The following is a 14,790-nucleotide window of genomic DNA, read 5'->3' as shown; positions in this document are numbered from 1 at the left end:
CATGTTGATACAAAAGTTGGGTATTCATCCTTTCTGATGGAGGCATAATATTTCATTTTGTATATGGACCATCTTCTTTATCCATTCCTCTGTGGAAGGGCATCTTGGCTCTTTCCCATTTGTCGACTGTGACCATTGCTGCTATGAACATTGGGGGTACAGATAGCCCTTATTTTTACTACATCTGTAATTTGGAGGTAAATACCCAGTAATGCAATTGCTGGGTCATGGGGTAGTTCTATTTTTAATTTCTTGAGGAATCTCCATGCTGTTTTCCAAAGTGGCTCACCAACTTGCATTCCCACCAAAAGTGTAAGAGGGTTCCCCTTTCTCCACATCCTCTCCAACACACGTTTCCTGTCTTGTTAATTTTGGCCATTCTAACTGCTGTAAGGTGGTATCTCAATGTGGTTTTGATTTGAATCTCCTTGATAGCAAATGATGATGAACATTTTTTCATGTGTCTGTTAGCCATTTATACATCTTCTTTGGAGAAGTGTCTTTCTGTTCATGTCTTCTGCCCATTTTTTGACACGATGGTCTGTTTTTTGAGTGTTGAGTTTGAGGAGTTTTTTATAGATCGTGGATATTAGCCCTCTGTCTGTGGTGTCATTTGCGAATTTCTTCTCCCATTCCATGGGTTGCCCCTTTGTTTTGTTGACTGTTTCCTTTGCTATGTAGAAGCTTTTAATTTTGATGAAGTCCCAAAAGTTCATTTTTGCTTTTGTTTCCTTTGCCTTTGGAGACATGGCTTGAAAGAAGTTTCTGTGGCCAATGTCGAAGAGGTTACTGCCTATGTTATCCTCTAGGATTTTGATAGATTTCTGCCACACGTTAAGGTCTTTTAACCATTTTGAATTTATCTTTGTGTATGGTGTAAGAAAATGGTCAAGTTTCATTATTCTATACCTAGCTGTCCAATTTTCCCAGCACCATTTATTGAAGAGACTATCTTTTTTTCCACTGTATATTTTTTCCTGCTTTGTTGAACGTTATTTGACCATAGAGTTAAGGGTCCATATCTGGACTCTTTACTCTGTTACACTGGTCTATGTGTGTGTTTGGGGGTCAGTACCATGCTGTCTTGGTGATCACGGCTTTGTAGTAAAGCTTGAAATCAGGCAACATGATACCTCCAGTATTGTTTTTCTTTTTCAACATTTCCTTAGCAATTTGTGGTCTCTTCTGGATCCATACAAATTTTAGGATTGCTTGTTCCAGCTCTTTGAAAAATGCCAGTGAAATTTTGATTGAAATGGCATTAAAAGTATAGATTGTTCTAAGTAGTATAGACATTTTAACAATGTTTATTCTTCCAATCCATGAGCATGGAGTGGTTTTTCATGTTTTGGGGTCTTCTTCAATTTCTTTCATGAGTTTTCTATAGTTCCTCGAGTATAGATCCTTTACCTATTTGATTAGGTTTATTTCCAGGTATCTTATGGTTCTTGGTGCTATTATAAATGGAACTGATTCTCTAATTTCCTTTCTATATATTCCTTGTTAGTGTATAAGAAAGCAACTGATTTCTGTACACTGATTTTGTATCCTCCCACATTACTGAATGGCTGCATGAGTTCTAGTAGTTTGGGGGTGGAGTCTTTTGGGTTTTCCATATAAAGTATCATGTCATCTGCAAAGAGAGAGAGTTTGACTTTTTCTTTGCCAATTTGAATACCTTTTATTAATTTTTGTCAGACATACAGAAGGTCACTACATCATTTTTAAAGGGTCTATCCACCAAGATCTAATAATTATAAATATTTATACCCCCAACATGGGAGCAGCCAACTACATAAGCCAACTGTTAATCAAAGTAAAGAGTGATATTGATATGAATACATTAATAGTAGGGGATCTTAACATGCCACTCTCAGTAATAGAAAGATCATCCAAGCAGAAAATCAATAAAGAAACAAGAGCTTTGAATGACATATTGGACCAGATGGACCTCATAGATATATACAGAACATTCCACCCTAAAAAACAGAATACTCATTCTTCTTGAGTGCACATGAAACTTTCTCCAGAATAGACCACATACGGGGTCACTAATGAGGGCTCAACCATTATCAAAAGACTAAGATTATTCCCTGCATGTTCTCAGACCACAATGCTTTGAAACTGGAACTCAACCTCAAGAAAAAGTTTGGAAAGAATTCAAACACTTGAAAGCTAAAGACGACCTTGTTTAAGAATGTTTGGATCAACAAGGAAATCAAAGAAAAACTTAAACAATTCATGGAAACCAATGAGAATGAAGACACATTGTCCAAAACCTCTGGGATACAGCAAAGGCAGTCCTAAGGGGGAAATACATAGCCATCCAAGCCTCGCTCAAAAAGTTGAAAAATCCAGCATACACCAGCTCTCTTTACACATTAAAGAACAGGAAAATCAACAACAAATTAAGCCAACCTCATGCACAAGAAAGGAAATAATCAAGATTAGAACAGAGATCAATGAGCTAGAAGCTAGAGATACAGTAGAACGCATCAATGAAACTAGAAGCTGTTTTTTTTAAAGAATCAATAAGATTGACAAACTACTGACCAAATTAATCCAAAAGAAAAGAGAGAAGACCCAACTAAATAAAATTATGAATGAAAGAGGAGAAATCATGACTAACGCCAAGAAAATAGAAACCATCATCAGAAATCATTATCAACAGTTAAATGACAATAAGTTAACCAACCTGGAAAAAATGGATGCATTCCTGGAAACCTTTAAACTTCCAAAACTTTTTTTAAAATCCATTTTGTCGGGGCGCCTGGGTGGCTCAGTGGGTTAAAGCCTCTGCCTTTGGCTCAGGTCATGATCCCAGGGTCCTGGGATCGAGCCCCACATCGGGCTCTCTGCTCCGCGGGGAGCCTGCTTCCTCCTCTCTCTCACTCTCTGCCTGCCTCTCTGCCTACTTGTGATCTCTGTCAAATAAATAAATAAAATCTTAAAAAAAATAAAATAAAATCCATTTTGTCTCCCTGTGTCTTTTGATTGGAACATCTAGTCCATCTACATTCACATTACTTATGGATAGATATGTATTTATTTCCATTTTGTTACTTGTTCTGCTGATGTTATTGCAGTTTTTTTCTGATCCTTTCTTGCTTTCTTTCATGTTTTTTTTTTTTACCTTCTTTAGTAATATACTTGAATTCCTTTCTCTTTATTCTTTGCATATCTATTACTGGTTTTTGACTTGTGGTTACTATTGGGTTTGTATATAACATCTTCTGCATATAGCAGTCTATATTAAGTTGATGGTCACTTAAGTTCGAATCCATTCTTTATTCCACTCCTCCCCACATTTTAGGTATATGGTGTCATATTTTACATTGTTTTATTTTATGAATCCCTTGACTGATTTTTACAGAAATAGTTAATGTTACTTTTTGTGTGTGTGGTTTTTTTTGTTGTTGTTTTGTTTTTTACGTTTCATACTCTCACTTATGGTCTTTCCTTGCCACTCAGAATCCGTTTTTTTTTTTTTAATTTATTTATTTATTTGAGAGAGAGAGAAAGCACATGAGTATGTGGGGAGAGAAGGAGAGGGGGAGAGAGAAGCAGTTTCCCTGCGGAGCAGAAAGCCTGGTGTGGGGCTCGATCCCAGGACCCCAGGATCATGAGCTGAAAGCAGAGGCTTAATCAACTGAGCCACACAGGCACCTCATCCACTCAAAGAGTTCTCTTTAATATTTCTTATAGAGCTGATTTAGTGGTCATGAACTCCTTTAGTTTTTCTTTGTCTGAGAAATTCTTTATCTCACCTTCTATTGTGAATGATAACCTTGCTAGATAGAGTATCTTTGGCTGCAGATTTGTTCCTTTTGTCACTTTGAATATATCATTCACTCCTTTCTGGCCTGCAAAGTTTTGCTGAAAGATCTGTTGGTAGCTTTATCAGCTTTCCCTTGTATGTAACTGTCTTTTTTCCTCTGTCTACTTTAAAATTTTTTTTCTTTAGTACTACATTTTGCCATTTTGATTATTATGTGTCTTGGTGTGGACCTTTTTGTGTTGATTTTTTTTGGGAATCTCTGTGCCTCCTGAATCTGTATATCTGTTTCCTTTCCTAGATTAGGGAAGTTTTCAGCTATTATTTCTTCAAATAAATTTGCTTCCTCATTTTCTCTCTCTTCTCCTTCTGGGATCCCTATAATGTTATTATGCTTGATTGAATCACTGAGTTCCCTAAGACTATTCTTCACTTGCATAATTTTCCTTTTATTTGCTCAGCTTGATTACTTTTAATTACTCTCACTTCTGGGTCATTAATTAATTCCTTTGTTCATCTAACCTCTCTATTCTATAAAGTGTACTTTTAATTTAATTTATGGTGTTCTTCACCTCTGATTGGGTCTTTTTAATCTCTTTGTTAAGTTCTCACCTAGGTCTTCTACTCTTTTCTCAAGCCCAGTGAATATCTTTATGAACATTACTTTAAATGTATTAGGCATATTACTTATGTTGGGTCTCTTGCTGTGATTTTGTCTTGCTCTTTCATTTGGGATATATTCCTCTGTCCACTTATTTCATCTAACTCTTCTGTTTCTGTATTTTAGAAAAGTCAGCTACATCTCTTGCTCTTGAAGGTAATGGCCCCTTATGAAGAAGAGGTCCTGTAATACCCTGCAGTTCAGTGTCCCCTGCTCCCCAGGGCCTGGCACTTTAGGGAGTATCTTCTATGTGTGTTGTTTGTGTCCTTCTGTAGAGTTCTGGCTGCTTTTTCCTTCAGTCCAGTTGTATAAAGTGGCTCTCTTTGCCTGATGTGAGCTGTGTTTGGTTCTTGGTAAGAGTGATGTGTGTTTTAACAAGGTATTCACCAGTCTGTTTGCTAAGTGAGACCTGCCATCACTACCACCAGAACAGGATTCTGACAAAACGTGTGGGTCAGAAGGTGAGGTGTTGGTGGGTTTTGTGAATGTCTTCTGGGGGAGGGATCCACAGTGCTGGAACTGAGGCAGTTGTGACTGGGAAGGGTGCATCCACACAAGAACAAGGGGCAGGTTTTGGTGTAAGGTAGTGAGTATGGGCACTATGCCGGTTCCCACTGGTGTCTTTGTGTTTATGCTGGGTGTGTGGGACAGGGAAATGACATGTGCCAGGTACTTTGTTCCTGGAGGGGTCGCCCTATGATCCCTGCTTCTCTGCACCACACTCTAAATGAGCAAATTTCTCCCTCCAGTCTGCCTCCATTGTTTTTCAAACTGCTGCTTCCAGTCTGTGTCTTTGTTAGCTGTTCTACTGCCTCTTCAAGGGAGGCAGCTTCCTATTTCCCTCAGGGCTCTCATAGAGCAGATCCTGCAAATTTTTAAAATTCCGGGCTTTAAGTTCCACTGGTCGTAAGAACTCATGAAATTCACCCCTTCTCACTTTCAAAGCTAAATGTTATGGGGATTTGTCAGCCCTATGTAGGATTCCCATGTGATAGTGTGTTTCTTGCCCTTCTCTGCACTACTGGCTTCCTCCCCACCATGAATAGCCAAGGTCCATTTTTCTCCCAAACCATGTCTTCACCCTTCCCACCTTCTCTGATGTGACCTCTTCTATACTTTTAGTTGTGGAGTTTGTCCTGCCAGTCTTCAGATCATTTTCTGGCTTATTTATGCTGATGTGAGTGTTAACTAGTTGTATCTGTGGGATGAGGCAAGCTTAAGATCCTTCTACTCCACCATCTTCCTACCCTCTCTCCTGTACAGATATTATTTTCAACTCATTTGGGAAAATGACAAGGAGTTTAACTGATGGATCATATTATATGATTATGTATAGTTTTGTGAGAAATTGCCAAACTCTCTTCCAAATTGGTTTTACTATTTTGCGTTTCCACTAGTAATGAATGAGAATTCCTTTTGTTCCACATCCCTGCCAGCATTTGGCAGTGTTTCAGATTTTAGATATTCTAATAGGTTTGTAGTTGTTTCCTATTATTATTTGAATTTACAATTCACTAAATAATTATGATGTTGAACATCTTTTCACATACTTACTTGCCATCTGTATATCTTGTTTGGTAAGATATCTGTTTGCATCTTTTGCCCATATTTAATTAAGTTGTTTGTTTTGTTATTGTTGAGTTTTTTCTTTGTATATTTTAGATGCCAGTCCTTAATTGGATATGTATTTTGCAGATCTGATTTGTCTTTCATTCTCTTAAGAGTGTGTTTTGCAAATAAGACTATGCTACATCCAGTGATTGCACTACTATTTACCCAAGGAATATAAAAATACTAATTCAAAAGGATACATATACCCCAATGTTTATAGCAGCAATGTCCACAATAGCCAATCTAAAAAGAATCGAAATGTCCATCAACAACAATGAATAAAGAAGATGTGATATATATATGAATATTATTAATTATATTAGTAAATACTAATATAATAATAGAAATAATATATATAATTATTATAATGGAATTATATATATCATAATATTAGAAAATACTAATAATTATTACTAATATATTATAATATTCTAATTTTAGAATATTAGAATATGTATATATATTAGAATATTACTCAGCTATCAAAAATAATGAAATCTTGCCATTTTAATGGCATAGATGGAGCTAGAGGGTATTATGCTAAAGAAAATAAGTCAGTCAGAGAAAGACAAATACCATATAATTTCATTCATGTGTGGAATTTAAGAAAACAAACCATTATAGGGAAAAAAGAAAGAGAAAGAGACAAACCAAGAAACAGACTCCTAATTACAGAGAGCAAAATGATGGTTACCAGCCTGGGGGGTTAGATGGGAGAGTGGATTAAATAGATGATGTGGTTTAAGGAGTGCATTTATGATGAGCATTGGGTGATATATGTAAGTATTGAAACACTAAATTGTACACCTGAAACTAGTATTACACTGTATGTTAACTAACTGGAATTTAAATAAAAACTTTTTTTTAAAGATTTTATTTATTTATTTGATAGAAAGAGACACAGCAAGAGAGGGAACACAAGCAGAGGGAGTGGGAAAGGGAGAAGCAAGCTTCCTGCTGAGCAGGGAGCCTGATGCGGGGCTCCATCCCAGAACCCTGGGATCATGACCCGAGCCGAAGGCAGACGCTTAATGACTGAGCCACCCAGGCGCCCCAATAAAAACTTTAAAAAAAGAAAGAAACGTGTGTTTTGCAGAGCAGAAGTATTTAATTTTAATTGAGTTTATGTTTTTTAATTGAGTTTATCAGTTTTTTCTTTCGTGGATTACACATTTGGTATTGTATCTAAAATATGATTGCCAAACCCAAGGCCACCTAGATTTTTTCCTATGTTATCTTCTAGGATTTTTACAGTTCTGTGTTTTACATTTAGTTCTATGGTCAAGTTTGGGTTAATTTTTGTGAAAGATGTAAAGTTTGTGTCTACATTTATTTATTTTGCATATAGATGTCCCGTTTTTCCAACACCATTTGTTGAGAAGACTATACTCTATTAATTAAATTGCCTTTGTTCCATAATCAAAAATAATTTTTGTATATTTGTATGGATGTATTTCTGGACTCTTACCTGTTCCATTTATCTATTTGTTTATTATTTTGCCAATAGTACACTGTCTTGATTATTGTAGATTTATGGTAAGCCTTGAGGTTAGATAGTGTCAGTCCTCTAGCTTCTTTTTTCTTCTAATTTGTGTTGAGAATTCTTGTCTTTTTTCTTTGCACATAAATATAAAATCATTTTTTCAGTATCTAAAAAATAACTTGCTGTTATTTTGATTGGTATTACACTGAATGAATAAATCAAATTGGGAAGGACAGATGTTTTGATAATATTGAGTTTTCTTATATGTGTATATGAAATATTTCTCCATTTATTTATTTATTTGATTTTTCATCAGAGTTTTGTAGTTTTCCACACATAGATCCTATACATATCTTGCTAGATGTATATATTTCACTTATAGATTTAATACAGCATCAGTTGAACTCAACAAGACCATGTTAAAATGTCTCTATTAGAATAACATTGAAAGAGTGTATCATTTCAGAATAGTAAAATCATTTTTAAAAGCACAGCATTCTAATGTTTGGATTTTAAATTATTATTAAATCTTTCATTAATATTGCTTAAGTATTATTTCCTATTGTTTCAACTTTAACTCCCACCTTGTACCTTCACCAACAAGGAGAGAGACAAGAGCAATCACCAAACTTGCTTTTGTAACAGAAATTTTATCTATGGTCAAGGGCATTAATGTTTAACACTATCTAGGATTAAAAAAAAGGGGGGGATGGGTCATCCAACATTGGTAGAGAACAAGTATATGCACCAGGCCCCAGGTTAAGTATTTCATCTTCTTTAATTCTCATATCATCTTGCTATCAATGCCAATTATATGAAAGGAAATGAAAAATTAGAGTGGGGTTGGGATTTGAGTTCATTTTTCTGGCTCCCTAGCCTATGCTCTCACACTACCACCATGACTTATCTAAATAATTATTTCATTGACTGCTGTTTTTTTGCTATGGCATTTTTGGTGGCATATGGAGTTTACAGCTTAGATAAGATCCTCCCCTGCTTAAAAACGCTATGTTCCCTGAACTATGTGCTGTATTGTTTTCTTTTTCTTCTGCATGACATAATGAATAATCTATAACTTCATCCTAGTGTAGATCTGCATTCTAATCACATTTCTACCAGTTAATAGTGATGTAACCTTGGACCAACTGTTTAAATACTTGGAAACTCAATTCTCTTGGCATGTATATAAAAGTTCATAAAGTGACTCAGAAAAGAGGATGTTTTGTTTTGCCATGACTCCACTCCACATTTTGATAAAATTTTCACTTTCACAAAGGATTCAATAACATTTTGGGTAATGATAATATTGTTTTATTGTCTTTATTGTACAACATTAGGTGTATTTATCACCCAGCCTAGTATAGAATGTGAAGAAAAAATCTGGCCCACATCTAGCCACATTCAAATCAAAGTCCCAAATAAGAATAAGCAAGTGAAAGTTATAATATAGGAAAATCTGAATTCTCTGTAGGCATGCTAGTAGTTTCCATAAAACTGTTGGGCATAAGCTTTGAAAGGAACTTCCAAATGGAATCACAACACCTTGCAGAGGAATAGACCAAGAATGTATTTGACCAACTAGAATACACTGATACCAAGTATATGCTAGGTACTGTGGTAAGTATGGAGGACACAGAAATGAATAGTATAGAAATTCTGCCTTCAAGATGCTCAGAGGAGAGTGGAGGAGAAACATAAACAGAGAAATAAATCATAACCTTTCTCGATTATTCTGTGCCATGTAAATTTACACACACACACACACACATATATTTTTCATCCTTCGAAATAAAATTATCTTTTAAAATGAAATGTAACTCTAAGGTTAAAAACTAAGAATACAAAATAATGTTATAAAATATTTTTAAATGAAATTAAGTTTCACTGTAAGTAATAACCAATGAAGTGCATTATACTATTTTATATATATAATTATATTGTATATGTCACTATATGTATGTATAATATATATAACTTTTTTCATCCTTCAAAATAAAATTATCTGTTAAAATGAAATATAACTCTAAGGTTAAAAACTAAGAATACAGAGGGTTGCTGGGGGGAGGGGGGTTGGGAGAAGGAGGGTGGGGTTATGGATATTGGGGAGGGTATGTGCTATGGTGAGTGCTGTGAAGTGTGTAAACCTGGTGATTCATAGGCCTGTACCCCTGGGGATAAAAATATATTATATGTTTATAAAAAAATAAAAAAAAATTTAAAAATTAAAAACTAAGAATACAAAATAATGTTATAAAATATTTTTAAATGAAATTAAGTTTCAGTATTAGTAATAGCCAATGATGTGCATTATACTATTATATATATAATTATACTATATATTATATGTCACTATATATGTATATAATATATATAACTTTTTTTTCTTAATGGGGTTTTATGTAGGTATCAGTGATACTGAGAGGGTAAAAAGCCAGAGTGCTGGAGATGGGACTTGATACTTAAGTACGCTTGACACTAACCTGATCCTTTTTCTGCTTATTATGGCAACACTTTACTTATTTCATGTGTATTGGCATGTTTCCTAATGAGACAGTTATCCTCAAAAGGATTCGCATTTGGGGGCACCTGGATGGCTCAGTGGGTTAAACCTCTGCCTTCGGCTCAGGTCATGATCTCAGGGTCCTGGGATCAAGCCCCGCATCGGGCTCTCTGCTCAGTGGGGAGCCTGCTTCCTCCTCTCTCTCTCTCTCTCTGCCTGCCTCTCCACCTACTTGAGATTGAAATAAATAATATCTTAAAAAAAAAAAAGGATTTGCATTTTGAAAATCCAGGCACAACGCAAGTCTTAGCATCCCCATAAAGGTCCAGGTCACTCTCAGTCAAAACTCAGATAAGTAATGTGTTAAAACCAACAAGTCATTTGTACATATCCTGACTTTTGTGTGTGTTAAGAAGGATTAGAGAACTTGGAAAGTGAGAGCCCCAATATTGGGCCCTTCTGTGAAGGCAGATGTTTTACCTAGTATAAAGGTTTATGAAGCTGCAGATACCCCTGTGTTTCTGCCATCTCAGTGGGGTCCAGTGTTAAGAGATCAGTTCCTCAGAAACAGTTGTAATCTGGGAAAGAGAAGATGAAAGGTTTGGCTCAGAGCCTTCAACCACTCACAGGTAGATGGAGCTTTCACCTGCAGGGTTTCCCTGTGAGGAAGTACCAGAAAAGTTTTTTTGGAGATTTTAACAGATTTTAAGTAGAGCCAAAAAAGCTGTGGGACATGTTTTGGTAGCCAGAAATGAAAACATATTGAAGGTCGGAGTCAAGAGACCCAGAATTGAAGACTGTCTCAACTACTAGCTAGTTGGGTGGTACTAATTTTAGAACAGTCCCTGACACATAATATTCATTCAATCAATATTCTTTGAATGAAAATGGTTCTCTGACTAGAGAGTGAGGCCCTTGAGAACATGGACCCTGTTTCATTGTTTTTTGTAAATTCAGCATCCAGTTCATTGTCTACATCCTGTTAAGCACCACTAAATTTTGAATTATTCTTTTGTAACACTGATAAGAAAATCATTTGGCTAATGTGGACATAGTACCAAAGATATTATTGATGTAGGTACCATATATTTTGGTTTTGTGCCTAGGTACCAAGCAAACCCTTCTAGTAAGTTGTGAGTTTTTGAAGGCAAAAATATCTGACTCATTATCTTTGTCATTTGATGCAGTAACTAGTATTTACAGTACATGTAAGAATTTACTGCAGCTTTTCCTTGCTCTCAATCATACTAGTGTCACTACTTTGGTTTTTGCTTTATCTGTGTACAATCTGTACTTTTACTTGTGTTTTATTTTTTTTTTATTTTTTTTTAAAGATTTTATTTATTTATTTGACAGAGAGAGATCACAAGTAGGCAGAGAGGCAGGCAGAGAGAGAGGAGGAAGCAGGCTCCCTGCTGAGCAGAGAGCCCGATGTGGGACTCGATCCCAGGACCCTGAGATCATGACCTGAGCCGAAGGCAGCGGCTTAACCCACTGAGCCACCCAGGCGCCCGTGTTTTATTTTTTGAAAGAAAAAAATATCTTTTAAAATGAATCATAGCTCTAAGATTAAAAATTAAGATCACACTATAATGATATGAAATATTCTAATGGAATTAAGAGTCAGTACAAGTTAATAGTAAGCTGGAGATATGCATTATACTAACTACTTTATATATTTCTTTCTTTCAATCATCATAATAGCTCTGCTAAAAAATATTCTTCCAATTACCACAGATGAGATTAAGACCAAGAGAAGTTAGGAAATAGTCCGGGGTCACACAAAGACACAAAAGACACAAAGGAGAGAACAAAAACTCTGACTTAAGTATTTTGGCTGCCAAAGCCTAGTTGAGGTGTACTGTAGACAGTTCCAAATTATTCCTAAATTCTTCCTCCTCATTCTTTTTTCTTGCCGAACCAGCCCTCTGGTTTTCAGGCCATCTCTTCTTCAAAGTTTCAACAGTTTCTCATCCCACAGGCCACGCCCCAGATGCTCTGGCTCACTGCCAACACTGAGACCTGCTAGAACAGAGGAAAATGGATATTTTTAAGTCTTTCTGAGAGCATAAAGCAATTGTTACTTACACATTCCTGAGAACTATTAAGGAGTGACCATCCAAGAAGAGCTCTTTGAGATTTAGTTTCTGGGTGTGAAAATGCAGATAAAGGACTGAGGGAGAGAATATTTTCCTCCTCCTACAAAGGACTGGGGGAGGAGATGGAGCCTGGAAGATCTAGAGACTTCTGTGGAGGGAGGCAGGGACAGTGAGATATTGGCTGCAGGAACTGTAGGAGATAAAGGGGGTACAGAGCTCAACTAATGATAGGCACCCACTAAATGTCCTTGATTTGTAACTAGAGAGAGATATGGTAAATTATGATGACCTGTGTAAGGAGGAAATTGCTTTCCAAGTTAAAGCTGTGAGCAGGAAGTTTGCCTGTAAGTTCACAAAAATCTTCCCTGTGTTTTCAGAAACTGAGTAGCTAGATCAAGGAAACTTGAGGCAGCAGTGATTTAAGGCAAGACAGGATTCAAAGAATAATGGGTCTAGGGCTGGTAATCAAAGCCCAAGGGATAGAATATGCAGTAAGAGGAAGAGGGAAAGAAACTATGATTTAATCATTTATTGGCACCCTCCCTCCACCATGTCAGGTATTTTAAGTATATTATTCCATGAAATTTTGAGATCCAGTCTGTAAAGCAGATGTTCCCCCCTGCCACACTGCACATGACGGGTGATGAAATAGGTTCAGAATATTTATGAAGGAGTTATCAGTCCACCAAAGTGGTAAAAAGATTATTTTAAATTGAAAACATCTGAACAGACAGCAGCCATATAAAGAAACATTATTTAAATTAAAGCAGAACCTACCAAAAATACAGCTGCCATTGACGTGTCCCTCCCAGGAATTTTCCTGATGAAAAGAAGACTGACCCTTAGTTCCAGAAAGTATGAATTCAGCTTCCATAACCCCCTCTCCAAATGCACAAAACACACACACACACACACACACACACACACACGCACGCGCAGAAATTTTGAGCCTAGAAGGAGATAGACTACCTATTATCATTAGCATCAAAAACCTAATAGAACCTTCCATAACTTTCCCCTTAAAGTCCTAAACTCTCTCCCTTTTGTTTAGTTGATATATATACCTTTTTTCCTGGTTATTCATTGAGTTACCCATTATTGGGTACTCCCACTTATGCATGTATTTTCTCTTGTTAACCTATTTATTGTCAGATAGTTGTTTTTAAATTTTATTTATTTGTTTGACAGACAGATTACAAGTAGGCAGAAAGGCAAGCAGAGAGAGAGAGAGGAGGAAGCAGGCTCCTTGCTGAGCGGGGAGCCTGATGCATGCGGGGCTCCATCCCAGGACCCTGGGACCATGACCTGAGCCGAAGGTAGAGGCTTTAACCCACTGAGCCACCCAGGTGCCCCTATTGTCAGATAATTTATAGGCCTTGACAATTTGAACCTATATTAAAGGAAAAAAATTTCCTCCTAACAGCTAAATGCCTTGCTCAGGTTCACACATATTGCAAATAGCAGGGCACAGGAATTTACCCCTGGTCATTCGTGCCTCAAAGAAAAAGGTTATGGATTTTAGAATAGACACTTGTATTTGATGAAGATCTCTCTACCTCCTTGGCAGACAGCAGTGTAGTTCCCCAGAACAGACCTTAGAGCACCCACAGAACTGACCCATTGCATATCCAAGTTCCTTAGATGGTCTAGGCTACAAATCCCAAACCTGATGAAACTGAAGCAATCTATGTGAGAGGGTGGGCCACAGGAAAAGCTGTGTCCCTGCGAATATTCTTAAGTCAAACTCAGAGCAGAGTGACAGTTAAGGCCAGTAAATGGTCACTTTCCATAATTACCTTTGTACTACAATATTCTGGGGGAGTCAGAGATCCTAGGAGAAGGCTGACTCGAGATGCGAACATGTGTCCGAGCAGCCAGGACAGTCTTTGGATTTAATGAGCTTATGCTATGTAATTGAGGACGGGTCACTTTACATCACTAAGCCTCAGTGCTATAAAATGTAGATGCTCTTATCTACTGCCAGGATCTTATGGAGAATGGTTATAATATTAGCCAAGAGTTCGCCACTGCTGATTAAGCTTATAATATTAGCAGCTCTGATTTCTGTTGCCTTTTTTAAAATTCTAATATACTTCATAGATAACTCTATGTATATTTGCATATATAGAACACATTTAACACACATACAAGTGTGCTCACATACACACAAATAAAGAATGTTCTTCATCTTGGTAACACGCTCTATTTTTTTAAATCCACAGAGTGCAAAGTCAGAAGGTTTTATCATGGAAACACATTCCTTGGGTACCACTATAGGATTTGAGAGAAATACAACATCATCATTGCCTACCACCAACAATTTAATCAAAGATTCTTCTATACTACTTTAAACTTATAACAATACTATTATGCTTGAGTAAGTCCCCCTTTAATGCTAAACTTTATATATGATCTATAAAATATATGAAAATGGGAAGCCACACATTATTTCTAAATTTTTGCTTTTGTTGTACTTTCTTACTCTTAGTTATCAAAAAGATAAATCAATATTTTAGAAACATAGAAAAAGAACAGAAAATTATTTGTAGAAAAGAAGAAAAAGCTACTGTGGAAAATAATATGGAAGCTCCAAAAAAATTTAAAATTGAACTATCATGATCCAGTAATCCTAATTTTGATTATTTATCCAATAGAATTGAA

This window comes from Mustela nigripes, chromosome X, assembly GCF_022355385.1.
Source record: "Mustela nigripes isolate SB6536 chromosome X, MUSNIG.SB6536, whole genome shotgun sequence".
In the NCBI taxonomy this organism is placed as follows: domain Eukaryota; kingdom Metazoa; phylum Chordata; class Mammalia; order Carnivora; family Mustelidae; genus Mustela; species Mustela nigripes.
The sequence above is the reverse complement of the archived record's forward strand: the minus strand, read 5'-3'. Positions refer to the sequence as shown.